The sequence below is a fragment of the Fukomys damarensis genome, unplaced genomic scaffold, assembly GCF_012274545.1.
Source record: "Fukomys damarensis isolate Sample0158 unplaced genomic scaffold, DMR_v1.0_HiC HiC_scaffold_26, whole genome shotgun sequence".
NCBI lineage: Eukaryota > Metazoa > Chordata > Mammalia > Rodentia > Bathyergidae > Fukomys > Fukomys damarensis.
Window position 1 is genome coordinate 15106387 of NW_022900938.1, and position 25707 is coordinate 15132093.

At 39.1% G+C, this 25707-nt stretch overlaps 1 protein-coding gene across 1 annotated transcript in view; it reads left to right on the forward strand.

The window, feature by feature from the left end:
* Positions 1–25707, forward strand: part of Cerkl (ceramide kinase like) — a 103499-nt gene that overhangs the window by 1453 nt on the left and 76339 nt on the right. The gene's annotated exons all lie outside the window — the stretch shown is intronic.

The following is a 25707-nucleotide window of genomic DNA, read 5'->3' on the forward strand; positions in this document are numbered from 1 at the left end:
CCCGGGCCCCTCGGAGGAAGGTGTGAGCTCCGGGGTGGGGGGTGGGGGGCGGGCAGACGCCGGAGGGCCGCCCTCTGTGCCCCTCGGGTCCGAGAAGTTTCAGTCCAACTTGGCAGGGTATGCCCTGGCTGCCCGGGGTCTGAACGAGCTCTCATCTTACTGACTGTGGGTCCCTGAGTCCCAGCCTCGCAAGGTCTCTGCATTTCCTCCAAATCACACCCCTCTCTTTGGGCCCAGTCCATCGCTTGACGGTTGTGATTGTTTGAATTTGTCGTTCCTTAACTTAAAATTTCACTTAGGAAGTGCTATGTTGTACATTACAATAGAAATATTTGTCAATCTAGCGATGACTCAGTAGAAAACTCTGGAATGTGATGCTGTCCTATATAAACGCAAGTTTACATGAGATTAAAAGTAAAATGTCTTCTCCCTTGGAAAACACGACACAGGTTGCTGTTTGTTACAGAATAGAAAACGTCACTGTTTTAAAGTTTCCTCTTCAAAAGCCTTAACAAAATGAAACCATGTGGTGAATTACGCATGTTCTACCTATAAAGCTATCTTGGGATTTAATTGCTTTTCAGGTGGATTCTCTTTAATCTTGTGAAGTTAAAAAGCCAGCTGGGAGGATATAGAATTATTCTATAGGTCGTTAAGTCCACTTGAGTTATGGAATGTACAAGTTTATGATAAACTTTGACCCAGAAAAATCAATTTAACCTATGATGCAGCTGAAATTCTGTAGAATTAGAATGAAACATCTAATGGGGGGGCTTCACACACACACACACACACACACACACACACACAAAAAGAACAAATCCTGACATGAAAAAACAAACACTTTTATATTGAGCGGTGAGTGAGGACAAGTAAGTTTAATTAGCACTTACTGGTAATAGAATTTTAAGACATCTTGACAGTTCAATAACTCTAAAGATTACAAGTACTGATTACTTGCTTATTTTTTCCCTAAAGGTTTTCTTTTCCTTCGTGCGAGTGTAACATTTTTTTCTTTGTAATGAGAACCTGGTATTTGAATCAGGTGGGGCCTCTAAAATTGGAGCCAAAGAAGCCTGGAACCTGAGTAAAAACTTCTATTTATAGAAGAAACTAAGAGGTGTTTTTACTTAGAATGAATGGGAAAAAAGAAAGCTGTGTTAAGATATACTGTAGAAGAAATACTACTTGATACTGAATTTGCTTAGAGGCAAGTGGCAAAAACCAATGAAATCAGGTCAGAGAATGGAACTGTAATGCAAGTGTACCAAAGTGACAGAACTTGAGAGGGCACGGCATGGTGGTGTGTGGAGGAGACGGAGCCCCATTGCTAGTTGGCAGGCCACTGGCTGTCCTGAGAAAGCGGAGATGGGCCCAGCCTTGTGAGCTCTTACATATGAAATGTTTGCTGAACCGCCCAGTTTTAAACCTCATGAGACTTTAGTTTTCAGTGATGAAATAGAAGACCATTGGTCTTTATCTAGTTTTCCATCTTGAGTCATCAGCAAAGATGCTAATGTGTTTTATGGAGCTTTCGGGGCCAAAACTGCAACTAATGGATGGTCTCCTTAGCAGGATCAATGAACGGAACCATAGCAATTGTGGTTCTCATCAGGAGGTTCCAGGATGGTTAACTTTCTCTCCAGGAGGGTGGTTTGTATGGGGAGCTGCATACAAATACTTTTGGTATTTTTTTAAACAAAAGAAATATTTTAGTTTAGTATATCATATGTAGTCAATGAGGATATTATTCTAGTTAGCAGTTGTTAACAAATATTTTGGTGCTTATTGCTAAGATATTTTGCTAGATGCTGTGAATAGGTACAATGAGGACCTGACCTTTGCCTTCAAGGAAATTTTACCTTTGAGGACAGATTTGGGGCTCCCAATAATATGTTATCAGACAGTCATTCATCAAACAGTAGTAGCTGATACATATTTTGTGAAGTGATACAAAGATCCATAAGATATAGGGTGTGCCTTTGAAGATTGAGGATGTTGATAGAATGGAATCTGTTCTTGTTAGGAGTGTTGTCACAGAGGATCAATTTTCTATTTTAATTCTTGCAAAAAGTTTAAAATTGTAAGAAAAAGCCTAGAATAGTTGAATTAAATAGTATTTTATGAGGGGTTATGGTGTTGTCTTAGTTGCCTAGGGTTGTGGCATCAAATTACCATGAATTTGGTAGATGAAAACAAAAAACCCATTCTTTTACCCTTCTGGAAGCCAGAAGGAGGAAATCAAGATGTCAGTAGGGGACTGGGATATGGCTGGGTGGAGTGGCATAGGCCTTGCCTAGCGTGTGAGAGGCCCTGAGTTCTAAGATCCCCGGAGGCTCTGGGAGAGAAGTTTCCTTGCCTGGTTAGCTGCATGTCTCCTTCATCCCTTAGCGTGAGCCAGCACAACCCCAGTGTTCGTGTGATCACATGGCCTTCCCTTCTGTCTCTGCGTCCTCTCCTCTCAAGGACAGCACTCAGTGGATGCATGGTGAACCCTAAATCCAGGATTATCTCATTTAAAAATCTTTAACTTAGTAGCATCCACAAAGACTTTACTTCCATTTATGATCCTGTTTGGAGATTCTGTCTGGATTTGAATGGGGGAGGCGGGCAGTCCATTGAAGGTGTGATGGGAATGAAAGGAAAATTCCAGGCTAAGGGAATATGGGAAGCCGTTGTTTGGGAATAGTGACTGGCAGTTGGGTGGCATCTGTCAGAACATAGCAGGAGGAGAGTATTTCACAGGCAAATAGGCCTGAAGACAAGGGTGAGGAGTTCAGGTTTTCTCGAGTACAAAGTACAAGGCATACCTGCCCTCCCTTTTCTTCTGGATTTATTTAGACCTCTGTTGTCTGGTTCGCACTGTTCCTCTTTGTCCCAAGTCCCACCATTGGTGATGGTCTTTCCTGAGCTCTGTTTGACTTCTGACTTTGCCTTCATTCCTCTTTATCTGCCTCCACCATGGCCATGGCATGGATGTTTGTCTTCTCTCTTCAAGGCCAGCCCAGCCCATCTCTTCAGCCAGGGGTAGGACTTGGTCTTATCTTTCTTAGGTTTCTTTCTCAGCCAGCTCTTTTTCTTGAGCGGAGTGAGAGGTTCAGGACCCCCCACTCTTCCCATGACCTGCCTTGATCTCTGAGTTCCTCTCTGCAGGTGCTCCTCCGCCTCCTTTCCTGCTCTGTCCAATAAGCTCCCGGAAAATGTTTCACTATGGCTTAGTTCACTCCTGATTTACTCCTTAACTGCCTGAGAACTTAACTTTCTTCCTTTTCTCTGCTTCAACTGCTTAGACAAAGGTTACCAGCAGTTTTCCAGTTGCCCAATGGAATGGGTAATTTCAGCCTTAACCTTTTTGGATTACTCTTTCACTTGTCTTTACTTCAGCTCCTTTCATTATGGTGGCAGTTTTTGTGACATCAGAGCATCAAACTTTTATTTTCCCGTGGAACTTCGTTCTGTCTACTTGTCTGATTTGGCCTTCCCACAGAGTCTGGTCTGTATCACTTATCCAGGATTTTTTCTGAAGTATCACCTCCCTCAGTTCCCATCTACCTTCTGGAGTGTCACAAGTTTGCTATGTCTACAAGAAAAGCAACTTTTCTTGTTCTCTCGGATAATTCTTGGTCTTGTGTTTCCTATTATGATTATGAGACTCGGTAGTTATTCAGTGTCAGTTGTCAGTACAGTTAACTTTGCTTTTTATGTGTGGGTAAATTGTGGTGCAGTAATTAAGGTGAAAGCTAGAATTTCTTGTAGCTTATCTTTCATGGATCATAGAATTGAATAAATAAATAGTGAATCTTTTAGCTTAATATGTGGACTATTTAGGAAACTAATGGAATGTGTTATCTAAGCCAGTATTCTGATAACAACTCCAACCTCAGTGTCCTTTATTACTTTAATCAACAACCAATTCTCTTTCCTCTGTTTGCTGAATATTTCTCAAATCCTTGTCCCACCAACCATGCCCCAAGTCAGGCCTTCATGAGCTCTCATTTGGCCTATTCCTTCACCTCCTTTGAGGTTGTGCTAAAACATTAACTTCTTAGTAAGGCTTTCCCTTATCACCTATTTAAAATTCCCTTCTGTATGCTTTCTGGCTCCTTTTACTGCCTATATTCTTCAATCACATTTATCTTCTCATATACTGTATAATTTCTAATGTCTCCCAGATCACCACCTACTTCATGAGGGCAGGGATTTTTGTCTATTATATTATTGATTGTTCTAATAGGAAATAAATGATGCATTCACATTAGGGTAACTTGAGTAGCATTTTTAAGGAGTATAGTAGCCCTCTTCGGAATCTGAGGTTTCACTTTCCATGGCTTCTATTAAATGGAAAGTTCCAGAAGTAAACAACTCAAAGATGTATTGTGCCATTTGGAGTAGTATGAAATCTTGTATCAACTTGCTCCATCTCACCCAGGACACGAATCATTCCTTTGCCCACTGTGTCCACGTGGTAAATACGATCTGCCAACAGTCACTTAGCTGCCGTTTTGGTTATAGGATCCCCTGTCGTGGAATCACAGTGCTTGTTTATCAGCAGGACTATCTGCAGTTTCAGGTACTTGCCAGGGGTCCGGAATACATCATCATTGGACAAAGGGAGCGGGGAACTACTATATTTACAGAAGTGTGGGCAGGATATAAGGATAGGCAAGGACTCTTGGGACTTGTAACAAATGGGCAGGTGATACCGTTCTTAAGCCCCAAATGGCAAAGTAAGGCAGCAAGTGCCTGAGCCTGGATTTCAAAAGAGTATAAGAAAAAGATGACTAAACAGGAGCCGTGGCCTTTGCCCCAGCTTGGCTGATTTCTCAGTATCTTCGGAGGAATGTAGAGACTGAGACGCCCAAGCTGCCTTGCCTGTCCCACACCACAGTACAGAGCTACCTGGGAGGTGGAGGGGAGGAGGACTGTGTGATGTCACCCACAGAATGTGACTTCCCAGGGCAAGGAACGGGGGAGAGGGAAGGAGATGGATCCTGGACCTCGATGGCGGAAGAGAAGATGTTCTGAATATCTATTCTGTTTACTGCTAGGCACTTAAATGACCAGTATTTGTTGAACAAGAAGAATGTGACTCATTTGCTTGGACTGCAGTTTAGGCTATTGTAGCTTGGTTACTGTATTACTCCCTAATGCCAATTCCTCCTTACCTACAGGAGAACTATCTCTTCCCTCCTGCCCCCTCTTGAAAATGTGTTCTTACATTTCCTCATATTTTACCACCCTGTGATAGAAACGATTACAAAAATAGTTCTCCACGTACTATCTTTTCCTCACTGTTCCAGCTACAGGGAATTGGCTTCGTTTGTGCTCACATGTTTGCATTCATTAAAACTAATGAAGAGTCATTATATTTTTTTTTCTTTCCCTTTAGGCATAATTGAACCTCATACACTGAGACATTGTATGAAACTTTTTCCTCCATTATATTAAGCTCATTCTATGTCTTTTCAAACTTTGCGTTATTCCAGGATGTGTACTGTAGGAGTTGGCCTATTTCTCCACGGTGAAGGAGCGTGGAAGGAAAGTCCCATTTCATCTGGCCACAGGATAGAAGCCCCTGAGCAGGATGTAGGTAGAGCAGGCACAGCTACTATTTACTAAAAGGCATTGGTGGTTCTGAAAAGTGTCATTTTTATTGCCTGTGGATGCCTGATGATCTCTCCAATTAGACTCTCCAACTGTGGTCATTTTACTTGAGTACTCACCAATGAGTTCAATGTTAATATCCAGTAGTTGTCAAGCAAGCTGCTTATGACCTAGGAGGGGGAAAATCCTGAAGAAATGAGGGATCAGGCAAGGGGTTTGAGGTCTGTTGTGAAAAGTCAGACAAACCCAGGTCCTGTATTCTCCCATGGCAAAGGGGGTCAAGTTCAGGCTCCGGCAGGGGCGCAGGCAGGGCCGCTGGTAGTTGGCACATCTCACGCTGTGCTTGTGCCATTAAAGAGTCAGGCATTTTCAGAGTCCTGAACTTTCAAAGGTCACCAGTCACCTATTGCATGGTTTTCAATGGCAACCAAGGAGAAACTCCTAGGAACATGTGTTTACTAAGTGCTAAGGTGTTATTTGAAATGTTGTACTGATGCAGAAGATACCAGCAGTTTTATTCATTCCAAAGCAGAATACTGTACTGTCTTGTGTGACTGGGTATGTTTTGATTTGTTGCCCATAAAGCAATAGTGATAGGAGAGCATACTGACAGGTGGGATTGGACAATACTAAACTCTCAGTACATTTAAGAATGATCCATTTAGGGGTCTCTGTGACAGATGTCAGAGGCTCACAGTGCCATCTCCTATTGGAAACATTATCATCTTCATGTTTCTTCAGTCCACTAAAATGAGTGCCCAGAGGGACTGATAGGCATTGTATGCATTTTTATGCCGCAGGATCTTCTGAGACCAAATGTTAGTAGTTCTCACCATTGCTGTGTAAGATTGCAGATATTCTGTTTTCATTACAAATGATGCTGACTATTAATGCAATTACCAAATTGAAGTCACCATTTCCTAAAGGACAGTTCTGGGAAGGATAGAAAGGCACCATAGATCAGTGTCTCCAGTAGCCTACCTCCTGCACCTGTCTATGATCTGCTCTTGTCTGAGGTGTGGGACAGAATTCAGGGGTGGCACCCCAGGCCCTGAGAGCTGGTCTTTGCAAAATAAGATGTGTGACTGATTCGAGCAAGTCCGTTAACCCCTGTAGCACCTTATTCAGCTAACTGAGGGATTTCTATTATCTCTAAGTACTATCCATTCTGACCACCTGTGAAGTTGCATTTTAAAGAAAAGATATGGGCCTTTTGTCAAATGAAAGAAATCTGAATCAGGTTTGAGTGGTCAGTGGGGTCAAGCTTCGGATGTGCATGCAGGGTGTTGTATTTTACAGTGGGGGCTTTGTGGAATGAGTGAATTTCTCATCAGAAAGAAGCACATGGGAGATTCAGGCCCTTTGATTCCTTTCCTGAGCTTCAGGGCACACTGATGGGATGTAGGGAATCATTTCTTCCCAGCTCTTGACTTTAGAAGAGAAGAGAAGAAACCATTTCCTGGAAAGGAGTTGGTCAAGGCTGGTTGTAATTAGATTTTTCATGGTAGACAAAACCAATAGCTCATCCTTTTTTCTATATAATCTTTTTTGTTTGTTTTTTTGAGACACTAGACTCACTATGTAGTTGAGACTGACCTGGAACTCACTATGTAGCTCAGTCTGGTCTCGAACTCAAGGTGATCCTCCTGCCTCAGCCTCCCAAGTGCTGGGATTATAGGCATGTGCCACCATGCCCATTTTTTTCTATTTAATCTTGAAGTCTCTTTCAAACTTCTGAACAACAATGTTATATATTTGCACATTAGAATATTGTTTCAAATAATTTAGAAAATCAAACAAATATTTCAGATAATATGATTTACAACTCTTTCATATACTTACCTCAGGTTGTACAATTTCATGATAGGAATTTATTTTCCAAAACAATAAAGCCTTTTCTTACAACCCTGAGCTTAGCTGAATTAAGGTGGTACCCAGAAAATCTAGGAAAGTTTGGTTTCAAAATAAGGTCTTAAAAGTTTCCTACCATTGCAAGAGAATCAAAATTAACTTATTGAATTCTAACTTTATACAACCATCTACTTACTGAAAACTTAGCAATGTGAAAAGTAATAGAGAAAAATGTGAAAAAATACAATTTTAAAACAATAAGAATGTGTGATTATGTGCGACTTAGCAAAGCAGGGTATATTCTAAGTATTAATCTGTCCAAGCTGTTTGGGAACAGATGTACGTGAAACAGATACCCGGCGCTCTGTTGTGTACACCCAAAGTGAGACATCTGTCGGTGGACCCCGTGGTCAGAAATAATGGAAGCAGGGGTTAACCCCCAAAATGACCTATTATCCTGTGAATTATTAAAGGGCTAATTACTCCATGAGACATGATGCTTTGATTCAACAGTCTACACTAGTTAATATGAAAGTGCCTCTTTTAAAAACCCAGCCTGTTCCAGAGCTGTCAGGAAGAATTTTTTAAAGAGGGTGTGCAGATTCAAGGTGGTCTAGAAACTGCGTGTGCTATCTGCTAAGTTTCTGAATGTCTGGCAGGTCCATTTGCCATAGCAGTGCTTTCAAATATTCTAGAGTCTGGGGAGGTAGGTGAGTCCTCACAGAAGAGCCAATTCAGAGTGACTCCTCTGCTGCCGGGAAGCCTGCCTGCAGGGGTGGAATGCTGTGTTCCTGAAGCAGCCTGCATCGCTGCCAACAGCTAACTGTGCCTGTTGAGCATGAGAAACAAGGCTAGTGCATCTGAAGAACCGAACTTTTAATTCTATTTAGTTTTAATTAATTTGGCTAGTGGAAGCTGCCTTTGGTAATAGTTATAACCCATGGAGAGATTTTTTTTTTAAGTTTATTTCTGGACTAGGGAGTGTCATTCGGTGGTTAGAGCACTTGCCAGCTGTGTGAGGCTCACACTGCAGAGAAGCGAACAAACAATTTATATTCCTCCCTTTCCAGGCTTTGGTTTTACTTTTTTCACTTCTACGAAACAGAAGGGAAGCTTATCATTTTAAAGGGTTAACTCTATATAGAACTGATATAGTTGTACAGTCTGAGCAGTCTATTAATAGGTAAATAAGTGAGTTCAGGGATACCTTTGTGACAAATCCCTTTGAAGTGGGTAGATATTAAAGAGCCTGCATTATTTGTGCATTAATTGGCTGGTAGTAAAGTTGAAGTCTTTGTGTATGCAAATCATTTTGTTGCTCATATTTATGATTTATTGTTTGAACTGAAATCTGGCAAGCATACTTTGATTATCACAAGAATAGCATATTTGAAGTGGTCCCTGGCCTAGGTGGTGTCCTCTGTTATTTCTGAATATGCCACGACCACATGGTACCATCAGAAGCCAAGAAATTTTGGAAACATCTGTGTTACTATGCCCCTTGTCTCTCCCCTCTTCCTGTCACCCGGGAGGCTGAGGGGCTGGAACTGGCACAGAAGTGTCCCACTACAAGAGGGACATACCAAGGGACATGCCAGTGATCAGATGGGCTGGGCCAAGGTCCGGATCCTCTTGGGACTGTCCAAAGCAGGAGATCCTAAAGTGAGTTGCAGAAACAGGAACTTGGCAAAGCTAAAGGATAAAAGAGCCAAGGCAGTATATACTGAACACAGAGCCATTGAGTATGCAGGAGAATACTTTTGCTTACCTTCTGCATTTCTGTGCTCTATATAATTTGGGAAAGAGGATCAGCCTTGTTTAAAAGACCAGGAATGTAGATACAAGTCATGGCAAGTCTGTGATTTCAGCTTTAGAATACTCAGTAGAACCTTATTGCTTATTATTACACTTCTGCTAACCTTTCTCAAAGAGGTTATTGGATTCTTCTTCAGGCCCTGACAACAGACCCAAGACCTGCTCTGATTTTAGTAGTACTCGGCCGGAAATGAGGTTATATATTCTGAATGTGAGTTCTGCGTGCATGTGTGCACATGTGTGTGTGCTTGTGGTAAGCCAAGCGAAAAACCTCTTTACCAGCCATGCCCCTTTGTATGCCCTCATGTTTTGCAAAATCTGTACATAGTGAGGGAAGTAAAAGAAGAAGAACAGAAGGGAATGGAGTGGCAGGACATTAAACCATGTGCTAACTTTTAGCATGTGGACCAGAAGCGGAGGATCCTGTGTAATAATTGGATCTGGAGGTACATGGGCAGGTAAGCAGGTAGACATACTAAAAAAGAGAAAAAAAGAAAATTGTAAGTTTCCCCCCTATTTTAAGCATTGGCATGGTGCTATGGACTTCTGGTAAACCTAGGGATAAAATAATGCACCAGCTGGCGCAAGGGAATTCCTGTGAACATTCCAGGATTCTCATCCGAAAAGGTGCTGTGCAAACTACCATTGCTGCAGACAACAGTGCCCGGTGCCTGACTGAAACAGTGAACTCATATTTGTGTTTACTCTGCCAGGTCCTGTGCTAAGTGTCTCATTTCTCCTCCCAACAAGACTGTAGCCCGGATGGGATTTTTATCATGAAAGCCCAGAGGTGTTAAGCAACTTGCCCACGGCCACAGTCATAATGGACTTGCTGGAATTCTGAACTGTGCAGTCTGACCAGAGCACCTGCCTGGGACCCGTTAGGGTGTGCAGTTTCTCAGGCAAGCAGGAGTCTCCCTGATGGCCTCGGGACTGTGTGGCATCCCAAACAGTGACAGTGCAACAGCATGGTCTCTAAGCCCAGATCAGAAACCTATAAAATAATGTCGTCTGATTTATTTCGGCCTTTGGCACAGTTCCACCAGGCATAGATTATTCCATTTCTCTAGCCACTTCCAATTTGAGTTGATGAAGTAAATGAGAGAGATGATTGGGAGTTTTTAACAAATTTATTTTATGGAAGCCATCAAACATGCCCCAGTATTTATCTATTCCCTACCTATATCTCTTCTTTCTCTGAAATTATTAAAAGCCATTATTAAGAATATAATTTCATCTATGAACATATCAGCATGTGTCTCTAGGAGATAAGGATTAAAAAATTTAATCACAATACCATTCTCACAATTTATATAATCCTTTATATCTTTAAATATTTAGTTACTGTTTGGATTCCCCTGATAGTTTCTCTGTACAAAGTTAATAATGAAATGAGGTCTTTGTTGTAGTTGGTTGCTATGTCTTTTAAGCCTTCTAACACACAGCTGCCTTCCCCTCTTGTATTTATTTTTTTGAACAACCTCGGTTGTTAGGCATGGAGTTTTCCCATAAGCATTTACTGGGGAAGCAGATTGGGTAGGCAGAATCCTGCCACCCCTTGAGTCTGAGAATTCCCAGTGAGGAAGGAAGAGCCTCAGGCCACAGTGCAGATCTAAATCTTTGCTTACCTTTCCGAGCTTGGAGAAATGACTGCGCATTCGAGATCTTGCCTTGGTCAGAAATGGCCAGACCTCAGCTGTGTTCAGTCCTGAGCTGGGTGTCCCCTGGGATGGATGACCAGTGTTGGAGGGGTGTGTCTTGAGGGTGCCAGGGGCTGGAGGATGTTACTGTTCTAGTGGCAGAATGGCAAATTCCTCCTTGAAAGTGGGGATTCCGGCAGCCAGAGTGATCCCTGGGGTACATTGTCATTATGAATTCAGGAATTGAAACATATTAAATAAACGGTTTCAGCTCACTGCAAAGAGGAGTATTACTGGTTTTCAAATTTGTCCCAGTTTGGAGTTTTAGTAGAACGGGGACCCCTTGAACTTAGTTTCTAGGTCCTTTTGTCATCCCCTCAGTGGCTCTGATCGCTCTCTTCGATGGTAAAATATTCCATGTTCACAGGGAGCATTTCATGCACAGTCAACCTTTTCACCAGTTCTTTCTTGACCAGAGGCATTGAGAAACCACGGTTTGAGCACTAAGCGTGCCTCTCGCAACTGGCCCTTATTGTCTAGGTTTTTCAGGGATCAAAATTCAGAAGCATTTTGGGTGTGGTCTTGTTTTTCTTTTAAAGAAAAATACATCATAGCATAGGGCTGATACTTTGAATTCAATTCAGAACTAAAACATTTTTTTTAATTGAGTCCTTTCTTCCAATTGTAAAATCCTGATTTCTAAATACAGGAGGATCATTATTTAATAATCTTGCGTTACATATGTAGATACAGAGTGGAATTATAACACCAAGGCAACTGTCAACAGTATAGTTACAGAAAATCAAGATAGACTGCAAGTTTATGGTTGTTATTCATAGAGTATATGTTACTGGGGGGTATTGTCAAAATACTGTGTTTTAAGGTGTTTGGAATAATTCCTCACTGAGGTTAAATACCTTCAACGTGATACACCAAATCATTTCATTTTGTTTTTGATTTTTAGACATTTCTTTCATAAAATCCAATTTTGTTATGTAATTATGAAAAATATTTATATGGGTCCACGACAAATCTAAACATTTGAATAAATCTCAACTGCATTCTTTTATCTATGTCTAACTTTTATCTATGTCCCTTCAGCCTTTTTCTTCTTTCCTGTAATAGGTAAGGTGATTTGATTTTTCAAGTTTTTATTTAATTTTTAAAATACAAGCAAATGTTGAAAAAGTATGTTTTTATTACCCTGCCCTCCTAAATATATGGCAGCATACATTGTCCTGCCATCTCGACGTCTTTTCCTATTAACAGTTTCCCTGAACGATCACTCCATAGCGCTGCGTAGTGATTCTCTGTGCCCTTTTATGTCTGTGTGACAATCCAGTGTGCAATAAACACAATCGCTTACTGAAGAGGCTCCTTCTTGAAGCGTTTGGGTTGTTCTGGTCATTTCTGCCATTGCAGACAGTGACATAAGTAGCAGAAGGACCACATCTCCTTCTGCTTTTCTCTGCATGTGATTTTGCGATAGATTCCTAGAGAAGGAATTATTGAATCAAAGATAAATGCCTGTATAGTACCAAATACCCTCCAGAGGATTGTGCTGTTTTACTATCTTCATTGTGTTAAGGGAGTCTGTGTCTTGAGAGTTTCCTCAAAATAGTATGCTGTCCAACTTTTCAAAATCAGAAGAGAAATAGTGTCACAGCATAGTTTTGTGTTTTTCTTATTAAATTGTTTGTATTTTCAGTTTCTTTCTCCTGACATTTAAGAATTGCCTGTTGGGTGTTGGAGTCTCTGGTAGATACTAGGGATAATGTTAACCACTTTGACAGTTTCTACCTGAAGGTATTCAATTCTCAGGAAGATGCATCAGCAAAAGCGTAACTGTGTGATCTACGTCTTATACAATTGAAGTATCATTTAAAGTGTATTATAAATAACTGGAAAAATAACCAAAATGGAAAAAATTCTATTAAGTGGGCAGAAGGGGATGGATGTCAGAAAGAGCAACAGAGAAGTGTGGGGGTGAATTTGAATATGGGCTCTGAATTCTGATTCAGAGTTAGCAGCACTGGTCAAGGGGGAAGGAAGCAGTTCTAAGAGTCATATTTTGAAAACAAAAAAGTCAACAAGCAACCAAGGTGAGCATGCTTTGTCTTGCTATGTTGGTCGGGAGAGCTGTGGTTTGTGATTTATCAGTAGTACATGCAGGGCTTTCAGTACCATGCTAGGAAGTTGTCTCAACCTGAGAGTTGAATAAATAAGATGAAAAAAAGTGAGTATTAATTAAAAAAACAGGTGATTTCTTTTATATTAAATGACTTGGGATTTAGAAAGCTTATTCTGCATCCCTGTTAGTGGACTTCACAGTAAGGAGTCCAGTGCCAGCCATATACCAGGAGATCATGAGGGGGTTTGCTGTAGTAGGTAGAATGGAGAGGTGAGGGTGGATGGAAGGGATATTGTTAAAGATGGGTTTTATTTACTTATTTATTTTGGTACTGGGCATCAAATGTACTCTGGACCTTGTGCTTGTGAGGTAGGCGGTGGAAACACTGAGCTAAATCCCTGGCCCTTAAAGACAGAATTTGAAGAGTGTAGCACCTGAAGAAAAAAGAAGACATAGTGATATATTTTTCCGTCAGAGGAATAGGATGAGTAGTAAACCCCGTGGAAATTCTCAAATCAGCAATAAGAAGCATCTTCCTTGAAATGGATCCCACACCAAGCCTTGGCATCAAATGTGTCTGCAACTAGCAAGACGCCCATCAGGAGGGACAGACCTTGAAAATGCGTAATCTGAAGAGTTAGTTCCTGAAGGGTGATAAATTGAACTCCAAGACTAATATCTGTGTTTTTAATGATCCTCACGCTTTCTCCTGCTGCTTCCTGTTTCTTATGAAAAAGCAGCTTAAAAATGAGCATAATTGGGCCAGGGATTTAGCTCAGTGGTTCTGGTGCCTGCCTCGCAAGTGTGAGAGCCCGAGTTTGATCTCCGGTACCAAAATAATAATATAATAATAAATCATTTAAAGCTTTCTATTTTCAGAAAATATTAAATGGTAAATAGTTAAGATTTTTGTACATTTTTAGTATTTAGGTATTATTGAAAAGAAGTCTGTCACATAGTCATTTGTAAATATGTCAGCTATTATATGTAGAAAATAAATTTATTATTATTATTTATGTATTTATTTTTTGGTAGTGGGATTTGAACTTGGGTTCTTGTACTTGGGAGGCAGGTGGCAGCACCACTGAGCTAAATCCCCAGCCCTACCATTTTAAACTTAGAAGAGTTTATTTACTTAAAATCTGTTCATATTTTTTTGTCTAATGCCAATAATTACTATTTACCCAAAATTAAGTTTCTAAGTTTACTTAATGACATAAACACAAAATTCAAAGCACTTTTTCGTGTCCATCTGTGCAGGAGGAATCCGATCAATACATTTGAACAGCTGTGAGCATATATTGGTTTTCTCACATTTTAAGTATGTTTTCATGTTTTGAAAGTAAAAAGGGGTGATAGTGTATGTCTTGTTGTGGTTTTCATAATACAGATAAAAATTTACTAAAGTTAAAATCTTGGTGGATGTGCTATATTTTAAAAGTCATAGCCTACTTACATTTAAATATCTAAATATGTATAGTAAGCTTTTTTAAAAAGTGGGAAGATCAAACCTACTGTTACCTGAAATATCTTGGAAACAAGTAAATATCTTATGAGTGGGCTTGATTTTTTTTTTCTGACCTCTTCTTGGTACTTGAGTACATGCTTAGGTACACGCCAATTCTTGCACCCAGTTTTTTGTGGAAAATAACATTAAAGTCCTAAGTTTATAGCATGAGCCTCAACAATTAGTGCAGCAAGCTTGGGAATGCCTTTTGGCCTTGACTTTTCCAAGACCTTCAGACAATGACATTCAATTAACATCCGTTGTGTACATTATTTTCCTTTGGGTGCTGTGATTAGTTCCAAGGAAATACTGTAGAAGATCTCAGCCTCCTGAGATTTACAGGTGATAAAGTATGCATTATGTTCTGCTTTGCATTAAGATATTGCTCAACTAGTAAACGCAGGAGACAAGGATGAAACCATTGATGTGAAGCAAGGAATTTTTCCTGAACTAACAGTGCCCTGTAGGTGACTTTGAGAATAACTATTATCTTTGTGATTGTTCTTGGGGAAACAGTAGAGACTACTATCAGTAGTCTCTAAAAAGTTTGAGATGCTTGGTTAGTGTACCTCCTTTACAACAGTCTCGGTGAGATCAGTTAAATGCAACCTCTGCAAATTCAAATTGCCTATCATGTACGATTTACTGTCGCACAATATTTTTCTCTGGACATAGCCTTCTGATTTTGTATTTTCATCTTAGTGAAAGCACTGGTCATTGTGGCCTCTAGTGATGCTCTTTTGTCTGCTCATAGCATTGTGGCATAATGTGTGCATTTGATACGGATATTAACCATATTGCCATAAGGCACTGCTATTATTTTAGACACCGACTGATTCCATGATAGTGTCAGATTTCTTTAACATATGCTTGTGTTTTTGTACAAATGACCCCAAGAAACATCTGCTAGCTTTGTGGTGGTATCTACTGTTTCTTTTTTAGATTTTGAGGAGTTAGTCACTTTTAAAATGTGAATCTACAAATCTCACTGGGTTAGGTTCCTTTTCTGAATTTCATGCTGTGGATGTTAATTAACAAAATCGAGTCCATGGTTTCACAGCTTAATTAAAGAAATTGAGGCTACTTGTACATGTTACTTTAAAAAGACCTTTTCATGACTTTTAACTTTTTTGATATCTTAAAATAGAAATATGCTCTTTTAATGGCTCCTTTAGAATCTAACATTTTAAGCCCCAAATTGCTTCCATTAGACCAGAAATTATTTCTTGGACTTAATTAAAATGTGTAGTAGTTGTGTTGTGTCATTAGTTGATTGATATTCTGGGCTAGTTGCTAGTCTTTCTTAGTGTTCTTGATGGATGTGTAAGGGTAGGCAAAGAAAACAGAAGTGAAGTTTCTGTAAGGTTATAAAATCTTTGCTCTTGAAACTAGAGAAATTTGTAGACTAAAAATTGTATTAGTTGTTAAAAATTGTATTAATTGTATTAGAGATGGGGTCTTGTACTCATTTTGTCATACTCTTGATCAAGAACAGCAATGATTAGGGATTTACATTGTTTGACCTTTCCTTTCCATCTTCTGTATTCTTTTTGATATCTCTTACATGTTTTTAATGTTGCTATTTATTCTAAGGAAGTATTATAGCTGAGTACAATAGCACACACCTGGAATCTGGGAGTCTGACACAGGAAGATCACAGGTTTGAACCTAGCCTGGGCAATTTAGTAAGACCCTGTTTCAAAATTTAAAAATGAAAAAGCACTGGTGATAAAGCTCAGTGCAAAGGTCCTGAGTTAAATCCCAATACCAAAGGGAGGAAAAATTATTTTTTTATTCATGGTATTGAGACCAATCTAGAATATCAATTAAATGAAAATTCAAAATGTATTTTGAGTAGCAATATTTTTCTGTGTTTTCTGGTGCAGTGAAGTATTTCCACCTTCCTTTATCTTATTAGAGGACATTATCAGTGAAATTTTGTATTATATACTTAATACTAACCCTAACCCCAATAGAATAAATACAGGAGAGTGGCACAGCCCTTAGCTGCTGTATGTTCCTATGTTGTTAGATGCAGTAACAGGGGACTCTTATTTCCCACTCCTGTCTGTCTCCTGTGCCCAGTCCTCAGCTTCCCTGGGACTCTAAACATGTCATGATTTACATCTCTGTGCTCACTCGGTCACCCTGGCTGCTCTTGGTCCCCTTCTGTCCCTTGGGTGGCTTATGTCATCAGAACTACCTTCTGTCCCCCTGCTTGCCATCGCTTGGCTGAAACTGAGCCGTGATTTTTTTGCCAGTTACCCTAGGTGCTGGGCCTCTGGTAGTTTAGCTTTTGCTTCTGCCGTCTGTGTGTCTTTGGCTCCCAGACTCTACCTTTGATAGTGACGACATCACTGAAAGCTTTAGTAGATAAAACCCAAGTGAGGCTGTGCCAGGTGCCTAAGTAGCTTTTTATTCGGGCCTGAAATAGGAGAACCAGGGGCTTCTTTGTCCCTGGAGAAAGAGAGATTTGCCTCAGCCCTCTGGCCCAACCTTCAACCATTTAAGTGGACTGGTGTGCTAGATGCAAAGGGGTTGTAATTTCCCCAAGTTGTGGTTTAGTTTCCCTCAGCACAACTGGAGCAGGACCAAATAAGCACCCGGTGACTTTTCATGCATCTTGTAGAGCAGGCCATTAACTTTGTCAGAGCTAGGACCTTCTGTCCCTCCTCCAGGAGCCAGTGCATCGGACAGGAGCCATGCATGGGGAAGACATTCAGGGGAAGGCCTTCTGGTCCTGGGCATATCTGGAGAAGTATTTAAAAGATAAAAGACTATTTAACAATTCTCATTTGATACCGACTACTCCTTATATTTTTTTGCTGTTAGTGTTTAGTGGATTTTGTTGTGGGCGTTGGTGGGGGAGAAATAGGAATATATTTCCATTAACTTTGTGTGGTTCCTTGTATGCTACCCTGAATGGGCTGGGGGGGCCATAATTGTTTACTTGATGCTCTTTTTAGAAAGTCAATTATATTATGGGAAATTGAATAATAGCAAAATTAATTTGTTTAAGTATTCTTTGGGAAATCTTGCATGCATGTTCACTAGAGAAACATTAGGTTTTTCCCTTAAAGGACAAGGCTTTGTTTTGCTTTTAATAAGAAACACTCTTTATAATTAAAACAAAATCCCAGTGTTAAGGGATTATAGTTTTAAATAATTGGATTTCTTTCCTTTGTTTACTTGATCCGTATATATGAGAAGAAATCTAGTAGTGACTTGGGATAATAAATATTTCCAAATTAAAAGGTTCTCTTAACCACCGAATTTTAAAATGTCTCACAGAGTTTATGGATGATGATATAGAAGTAACATATGATTAGGAAATTATTTTCGATTTCAAATAGTAAAAGACAGAAATTATTTAAAAGCAACAAAGCTGTGGAAGCACTTTTAAAATGATATTTATTTTTGCAAGAAATTATTAAAAATCTGAAACTCAGTCAAATAATTTTACTTAGTCCTATCCTTGACATTCTAAATTTAGAACTTTGTTTCTCGTTTCAGGTAACTGTGTTTGTTAAAAGAAATTTAAATGTCTGAAGATGATTTAATTAAAAAGTGGTTAGGGTCAAAAGGATACAGGGGAAAGTGAAATGTAAGCATCCGGCAAGGTTACTTCTAGGAAACACTTTGCTTCTCTTTTGATTTCCATATTGCAGAGCCCTTTTATGAGACTCACAGATCAATGTGTGATCCTGTCAGGGTGGGGGATAGGAAGAAAGAGGAATGCTTTGCCCCAGGCTGCCTTTCTCCATATGGGACCTTAAAACCTGCTCTACAGCTCCTTAAGTCAGAATTTGAGCGCCCAGGGAGGAGGCTGTGCCAGGAGGAGCATTAGCGGGGCGGGGGGGAATGGGGGTGCACTGTGGGGTAACCAAAAGCCCCGTCTGCTAGGTCACTTCTGAGCTTTGATGTCTTTTTTTTTTTTTTTTTTTTTTTTCCCTTCTCTATTTGGGGTTTGATGGTTTTCCCCTTTGGTACTGGGGATTGAACTTGGGTCTTTGCGCTTGCAAGGCAGGCCACTGAACCGCTGAGCTAAATCCCCGGCCCTGATGTCCTTTTCAAACCAGTCCATTTCTCCACTTAGTCTTGACTTGTAACTTTTCAGTCATAGCGATGTTGGGTAACCCTGGATTTGAAAGCGGAAAAAGGCACTGGTGCTGGTTCCAACACTAGATATTTGAGGACCCAGTGGAAATATGGGAGGACAATATTAAGAGCTTTTGAGAGGTTTAATGATGTGACCAAGGAATGGGAGAAATATTGTAAAGAATGCTTTCGGATCTTAAGCAAAATTCTCAGTTGTCTTATCTCCCTCCCTAGACTCTGTCATGTCTCTTGCTATATTTATGAATTGCTGCCAAATACAGTTGGGTGGCTTCCAGTATAACTTCAGCATTCTAACTCATAAACTAAGCAATCATTTAGTGTTCACATTCAGAAATATTAGAACACAGACGTGAATAAAAGGGTAATGACCAGTGTCTGTTTGCCATGTTTTCTTCGATATGAGGATAAGCCAATAGGTCACTCAGTGATGAAACCTCAGGAACGTTAAAGAAGAAACTGAAACTGAAGACAAGGAAAGGTAGTTTCAATCTGCCAGGACCGCTGTAACACAATAACGCAGACTTGTGGCTTAAACAACAGAAATTGACTCATTTTTCTCTTCACACTTCAGGAGGCTGGAAGTCCAAGATCGGGGTGCTGTCTGGGTTGGTTTCTGTTGAGGACTCTCTGACTTGCTGGCCAGGGCCTCACATGGCCTCGATTCTGTGCCTGCATGGAAATGTATTTAACCTTCCTTCCAAGGACAGCAGGCTACCAGATTAGGGTCCCACTCTATGACATCATATAACATCTGTTAACCACTTAAGGGCAGTGTTTTCAAATACAGGTCACTCTAAGGGTTAGGGTGTCAATGTATGAATCTTGGGGAATACAGTTTAGTCCATTATGAGTGGTTTAATACAGTATTCCTTTAGTCTTTTCCAATCCTGAAAGTAGGTTTCACTCCTCCCCAGATTTCTGTTAACAGGGTGATGAGGATTCATATAGTGGTCAATGTATTAAAAATTATATAAAACAAGCAGTAAAAATTAGGACACTCAAAAGAGATAAAAAGTAGAAAATGATTACAAAAGATGGGTTATATTTTCTATTTTATATAGATTTCCTCAACTCTAAATCTCTGTGAAACCATATAGACTAGAGAAATAGCAGCAGTACCAGCTTGCTCGCTTGCTTGTTTATTTATTTTTTTCCTTTTAAAACAGGATCTTGCTATGTAGTTCATGCTGGTTTTGAACTCATCATGTGGTCAAGGCTGTCCTTGAACTTGTGGCAATCCTCCTACCTTAGTCTCCCACATACTGGGATTCCAGGTGTACCCCACCATGCCCAGCCAACACCATATTTCAAGTTAATGAAATGTTAATGCCGTGAGCATTGTTATGAGTTTGTTTTGTCTTTTTTTTTTTAACCGGGGATTGAACTCTGGTCCTTGAGCTTGCAAGGCAGGCCACCGAACTGCTGAGCTAAATCTCCAGCCCTGTTTTGTCTTTTTTATAAAGTTTTCAAAAAGCATGAACTTACAGCTATAATTTTTCTATTACTAGTAGTGGAGACTAATTATTCTGATTCTCCTTTATATGAACTTATGTGCTTCTTTCATATTTTGGTACTAACATCAACGTTCCCTTATCTCTATACCTTCCTTTTAAATCTTGCCAATAAATAACATTTTGAGAATGCGTAGGACTGCCAGCTTGTTGAACACAACCTTGAGAGGCCATGCAGAGAAGGGACGTAGGTTGATGGTGCTCTGCTCTCTTCAAGTCTGAGCAGTTCACTTACAGCACTATCAGGAGTCTGACCTACCCTTAGCTGCAACCCTGTGCTGCTGTCTGAATCTGCGGTGTGCTGACAGGGTGAAATACAGAGAAGAGGCCACCAATATTTCCTCTCTTGTCCTTGGTCACAAGTGATGGCCTTAAACAAAAAGTATAAAAAAAAGTGATTGCCTTTTATTGTTAGGTGATCTGCCACTGAAAGATAACTGAAGAAAATTCACTAAAACTCTTACATAAAATCAGAGCAAAGATAATTTTCAGAATTATTGAGTCATGGTATTGATAAATGATGTAATCTTGTCAAAATACGATCTAAATACAGATTCAAATGAGTTAATTATATTTGGAAACAGAATTAGCTTTTAGTTTTGATAAATACTGCTTTTTAAAAATCATCTGAGTATTTAAGCTTTTACTACCTCAGCCATTGCCCCCAAAGTAGACGTAGAAGTGTGTCCTTATCTTGGTTTTGTAAGGCTCTGAAAATGCAAAGCAACAGATGTTATACCCAGCATAATTATGTGTATCCTAGAAACACATCTTTATAGAGTGGGATTGGTTCCTGGGAAAACAAAAATTTGGCAAACAGAGGGCATTAACTTGCTGATCTCAGCAGTAATTACTCAGTCGAGATTATTATAATCTTGTGTAGGTGGAATCTGCTTGCATGTATTGGAAACAATATAATTCTAAAGTACATTAAAAGGAAAATGAACTTGAGTAAACTTATTGATCCCCGTAAAGAGGAGGAAAAAGCTCTTAATTTCTGTATTTGAAAGTTCTTTCAGTAGCCTTTTGGAAGAGGTTTCCATGATCCCAGATTCAATATATATTGACTGAGGCTTTTGACCACATCATTTGAACCTTAAGTTTATCATACTTCCCTTCCAAGCTGTAAAATAAGGTCTAATCACAGCACCTACATTTATGGTATAGTAAGCATTTGGTGACATAATGAACCAAACCTCTTTGCCCTCACAAGGAACAGAATTTTCATCTATTATTTTATAAACAACTATTACAGCATTTCAGAGCTAAAACATTAGATTAAATTGTTATTTTTGTCATCTTCTTTATTTGAAGGCAAATTTCTTTGGTTTACTACTTTAACTCCTACAATGGTGTCCAGCAAATAGGGACTCACCAAAATTTCTTAACTGTATAAAACTATATTAGTCACTTTATTTTAGGGATGAGCTATCTAGTGTAAAACATGCGGCATTTCCCTCAAGATTGGTGACAGCACTAGGATTCCACATCGGTGTCCTTTCTAGAAACAATATGCCATTTTCTCAATATTGATTTATTTTTTTATGGTAAAGTAACAGGAGATTGCATGGTCATGAGGGAAGATAAACCTTGGTTATCAGATATACTTGGAATCAAATTCTAGTCCTCTCAGTGGCATCTGCATCATACAATTTATCTTAATTTCCATATTCTCGTGTGTAAGGTAATTTCTGTGTGGTAGAACTATTATGAAGATAAGTGAAGATCATCTTTGGAGACTAGTAAGTCCATTTGGTTTTTGCCCCTACCTCAACTGTCTAGCTAGATTTATTATATATTCATTTCATTTCTTACTGTGTTCTATGATGAGGGTTCTTAAATTTTTTGTAATAATTTCAAAACTCACTAGTCAAGGCCAGTCCTCACCAGACTTGACCTGTTAAGAGTCTGACCATTGTTCACACTATTTCTTGGAGCAAATTGCTTCACTCACCATCTAAGACTCCATTCTTTGGGGGTTCCCCTACCCCACGGGTCCACTTCTTCCTGTAATCCTTTCCTGGCTAGCCTCTCCTTCCCAGGTCTGTTCTCTAAGCTTGTACTGTCTCTGAGTGAAGAACTAACTGCCATGTTAAATATCAGCTTTGAGGACTAATAAGCATCTCAAACTTATATATTTCAACACCCTCCACATTTTTCTTCTGCAATGTCCAAATATGTGCCTCCTGTGCATTTTCCTATCTTGGTAAATGGGGAGGGACTTCATCCTTCTTATCTATCCAAGCTAAAAGCCCTTGGGAATTGCTAGTTTTCGCTTTCTTTACTTCCAGTTCATCAGTAAATAGCCATGATTTAAATATGTATGCCTTCAAGATAGAGCAGTTTCATTGCCACCATCCTGATATTGGACACCAACATTTCTCACCAGAGGTATCGCACTGTCCTTTTTACTAATCTTTCTCTAACCATGGACCCATCGGTCTATTCTTCACATAGCATCTAGATGCTATTTTTAAACTGTACATTAGATCACGCAATCCTCCTGCTTGTTCAAGGTAAAATTTCAGATCTTTATTGTAGTTTAAAAGGCTTCCCACCTTTCTATTTTCATGTCTTGTCTCTCCTGCTCCTTTCTCACTAGTAGCCACATCTGGCTATTTCTTGGCACAGGGCATTTCAGCTTACTTTTCCCTCTGCCCAGAAATCCTTGGAGGCAGCTGTGTTAAAATTCAGGTACTTACTAATTTTAGAAACATAATATATGGTATATTGAATGTGAGATGTGGAAGATCACATTAGTTTTTTATGTTTTATAATCTCACTGTGAGGTCAGGTCCAGTTTCGGTGCAGAATAGGATCAGTTCAGAATTTTTCTGCCAAACGATTTAAGAAGAATTGTAGAGTTTTCAGAGCTTTGGGGATTTTGGAATTACATATGAAAGATCTTAGACCATTCCTTGCAAGTCTTGAACTAATTTTTTATCCTGATCTTTATTCAATGATTACTGAATCTTAGGAAGATTTCTATTTAAACGTTTTCGCCCCATGGAACATGCCTGGTATGTGAAACTTTCTTTCAACTAACAATCTTAGAAGAAATAAAGCTCAAATCAATTTTCCCTCAGATATGGTATTTAGAAGACAGTATGACCAGCTGAAGAATAGTTAACCAGTACTGGAAACAGCACTATTTGGTTTGTGATGTTTAACTCAAATGCTAGTATTAGGGATATCAGAAATCCTTAATGGGTTTCATGTCTGTAGATGATTCACCCATTATCTCTGTTAGTGCCTGGTAGGCTAACCAGTTTGACTCTGGTTCATTGATCTGTTATTGATTTGACATGTAACTTCAAGTCGCGGTTTACTGTGATTTAATCCTGTTCTGATTGCTCTGTGTAGTCCAGCATTTTCAAACAGGTTAGTCAAGGACATCACCACGAATTAAACTACTTAAAATTAAGAAAAATGCACATATCTCTTATGTATCACTTACAGAATTGAAAGTGAAGGATAGCAAAATAGTTTTGTAAGGCTCATGCAAACTTCCATTTACGTCCCTTACATAAATAACCTTATTTGTTTTGAAAAAGTACAACTAATAAAGCACTATAATTACATTTATTATGTTTAGGTTGAGAATCCACAGAAGAAAGTTTGGCATGAGTAGAAATTATTACAGTACTTTCTTAAGTGATTCTTCAGCAAGATAAGTTTTATACACTTCCAGAAATTAATCACTGTTCTCTGTATTAGATAATTGAAACCATAATTGTATTTAAATTGCTAATGTGTTTTAAGGATACATAGTAGTTTTTTAATATTTATATTTAATAAACATGATGTATTTTTTCCAGAATACTTGCAAATTTAAGAGGATGAAAAAAATAGAAGTAGTATTATAGTTTGCCTGTATTTCAAAAAGTTGACACCTGCTTTACTAAAATCTTTCTTCAGTCATGATTTTTTTATGTTTTTTTCCTCTCAAAAATTAGAGTGAATACAATTTTTTTAAAATTCACACTATGAGGAAGCCTCAGTTTGGGGGGATTATTTATCAGAAGTATTTTATTTATAGCAGCAGTGAAACTTTTGTTGCATGAGAAAACACAACTAACATTTAAATACAACATTGTGGCTTGCAGCTGTAAAGTTAGCAAGCATGTCTTTCAGCAGTCAATATTTTTGATGGTCTTTATTTCTGATTTCAGTGGCTTATATTCGGTGGCGCTCCTATTAGTGACATATGAATGGAAGCCTCTTCAGCTGCAGAGGCACAGGTGGGCACGTTGGTCGCAAGCCCCATGCCGTGCGACACATGGCACCACCCCACATGGGGGCAGAGAGCATGCAGCGTGAGCTAGGAGTCATTTTATGGCTACTTTATTATAGATTTGTATTTTCCCGTGAAACCACCACTACTTGAGCCTTTTACATAGTATCATGTTTTTTTCTATCAAATATTTATTATAATTTCTTAAACAAATAGTCAAGATTGGGTTGGCAGAACCTATTTAGAAACTGAAGTTCCGGCTACTATTCCTTGCTATCTATACAAATGATATTTTTTACTCTGTCCTTTATAATGTTGGCACCCTGTGCATATTAGATGTAATCAGGGCTGAAAGGAAACTTGAATCCATCTGGAAGCAATAAACTTTTCTAAAAGACTGCACAGTGTTATTTAATCCTGTGACTTCTTACTGTGACTGAAATTAAGGTTTGATGCAGTTGTGTCACATCGGATTGATGTCAAATTTATCTTTCTAAAAAAAACCTGACAGTCATATTACAGCACAGAGGAGAAGATGGCTTGCTGTAATCCGATGAGATATTTTATGTTGATTACATGCTACCCAGTGTAACTAAATATATACACTGCCTGATCTAGAATGTGTAAGTTTTCTTTAAAATGTTCAAATTATCAGGTAACACTTTCTTTTAATTTTCGCCTCTTCTCGAGGTACTATGTGATGAAAACTATGAAAGACATGGACAAGAAACTACAGCAATTTTGAACTGGGAACACATCTGTATCAATACTGTATATGTAGAATGATAAATTAAATTGTTTACAATTTCAGGCTTTTTCTGGGATAAACATGACTTCCTCTAATTTCTACTCTGAACTGGCTATTTGTTACTTTACAAATGTAGGTAGGTACAATGGCTTGTGTGACTAGGGGCCTAAGCCACTATCAAGCGATGAGTAATTTATGAAGTAGGTGTGGTTATCAGGACACATTTTTATTGATACTTAAATTTTAAAAAATTTAATAGCAGGGATCGAATTTAGGCCCTTGTGCGTGTGAGGTAGGTGGCAGAACCACTGAGCCAAATCCCTGGCCCAAATTTTTGTATTTTTGATATTTAAATTCTTTGCTTACATTTTGCCCAACTACCACTGAGAAAACTCAGAGTTTAAAAATTTGACTACGTTTTATAGGTAACTTCCTTATGATTTTTTATTTCCCAGCAAGGAGTGTTTATTGCATGTACTTGGTTTCATTTTGAATAAAACCAAAACCCCAAATACTGAGTCCACCAAAAAATGTATACACATTTCAG